Below are 1,381 nucleotides of genomic sequence, written 5' to 3'. Positions count from 1 at the left end.
TTTGAAACTGGCGTTTGATTTTCCTTTATCGCAAGTGCCTATGTATCAAATTTCGTTTAAATTCTTCCATAAATAAAAAAGTTGGCACTGCGCATGCGCAAAACCAAATTTTTGAAATTGGCGTTTGATTTTCCTTTAGAAGTGCTTATGTATCAAATTTCTTTAAATTCTTCCATAAATAAAAAAGTTGGCACTGCGCATGCGCAAAATAATTTTGAAATTGGCATTTTCCTTTATCCCAAGTGCCTATGTATCAAATTTCGTTTAAATTCTTCCATAAATAAAAAAGTTGGCACTGCGCATGCGCAAAACCAAATTTTGAAATTGGCGTTTGATTTTTCCTTTATTCGAAGTGCTTATGTATCAAATTTCGTTTAAATTCTTCCATAAATAAAAAAGTTGGCACTGCGCATGCGCAAAACCAAATTTTGAAATTTGCGTTTGATTTTCCTTTATCCCAAGTGCCTATGTATCAAATTTCATTCAAATACTTTTATAAGTAAAAAAGTTTGCAATTCGGTTTATAAATGGTCGAGATGCGAAAAGGGCACTGTGAATTTGGAATCGATTCGATCCAACTTTTGGCATTGCGTATTATATGGCTAAATCTATGCCCATATTGAATTTCATGCAATTCAGTTCATAACTAACGGAGATGTAAAAGTGATCGAACATTTCTAAACAAAGTTATCTTTCACACGGACAGATAGATGGACAGACAGACAAAGGAACAGACGGACAGACCAACAGGCAGACGACAGATAGCAATGCAACATTATAAACGATCTCTAGGATCGTTAATAAACGGCAAAAGTGTAAAATTATGGAACATGTAAAAAACGGTTTTTTGTTTTTTTTACAATAACTTTTTTTGTAAGCGGTACAGAAAAAATTCCTTCCTTGGTACAAGACTCGACACCATAACGAACCAAATAGCGAAAAAAGTAGAACAATAGCTCTTAAGATAAAAAACTAGTAGCGTCGCAAAGTTAGCGGACGGACGGACGGACGGACAAAGTGGCCACAATAGCGCATTTTTTTTTTATTTTTGTGGAAATGCGCTAAAAATTGATCGTTTGTCATCTGCAACGTACACAACCACAACGAAGTGCTGATTACGAATGGTAATAATTGTAGATAGTTTCCGCTTAATGTGACGAACATGCTTCCGAACTTTTTTTGGGAAAAGCATGTGATTTTTCACCATCTACGTTTTTTGTTTCCGCGTTTTCTATTAAAACAATAGCTACGCGTATTTTATTATCAATTATTATTAATCAAAATAATGTTAATTTCATTTATAAAATTTAATTAAGCGAACAAAGTTCAAATCACCTAATGTATATATAATAAATGAATAATTCGAAGCGGGAATAATGGA

The sequence above is a fragment of the Photinus pyralis genome, unplaced genomic scaffold (assembly GCF_008802855.1).
Source record: "Photinus pyralis isolate 1611_PpyrPB1 unplaced genomic scaffold, Ppyr1.3 Ppyr1.4_LG7, whole genome shotgun sequence".
NCBI classification, from domain to species: domain Eukaryota; kingdom Metazoa; phylum Arthropoda; class Insecta; order Coleoptera; family Lampyridae; genus Photinus; species Photinus pyralis.
This window is presented reverse-complemented; position numbering follows the sequence as displayed.